A 557-nucleotide genomic window follows, 5' to 3' on the forward strand; every position below is an offset into this window, starting at 1 on the left:
TGACTTTGGTCCCAAGCTTGGTTATTAGAGGGGTTTAAAAGTGACTCGATGGGGCCCAAGGGGATGGGAGTCATGGGAATGCCTCCTTGGGTGTGGAGAGGAAAATGACTGCACACCCAACAATCACTTTGGTTTTTTGCTTTAGCGGCTTTTTTAACGTATTGGAGGTATATATTATTATCAGAGATATGGGTAACAGTAGGTTTAAGAGTAGTCTTAGCCTGAGGAGACTCTGTAAATTGTCTGAAAACTGGGTGGCTAGGCTTTATATAATATTCTGTTTTATAAGTAAATACCCGAACTTCTGCTGAACTATAGCAATGTGAGGGAGGATATTAACAGGTAATGTTGACCTTTTCGTTTATATCAGAGAGTTTGATTGAATCACTTATCCAGACAGGAAAACCTCGGGCACCAGGATTAGCACATTTGTAGCAACTGGCAGCTATAGCCGATTTCTGTGAGAGACTTATTTTTTTAGCAAAGAGAAAGATTAGAAATAACATAGTTATAGAAACCATATTATAACAAAAATCAGCACAAACAGTATGCACAAC

This window comes from Alligator sinensis, unplaced genomic scaffold (genome assembly GCF_000455745.1).
Source record: "Alligator sinensis unplaced genomic scaffold, ASM45574v1 scaffold732_1, whole genome shotgun sequence".
NCBI lineage: Eukaryota > Metazoa > Chordata > Crocodylia > Alligatoridae > Alligator > Alligator sinensis.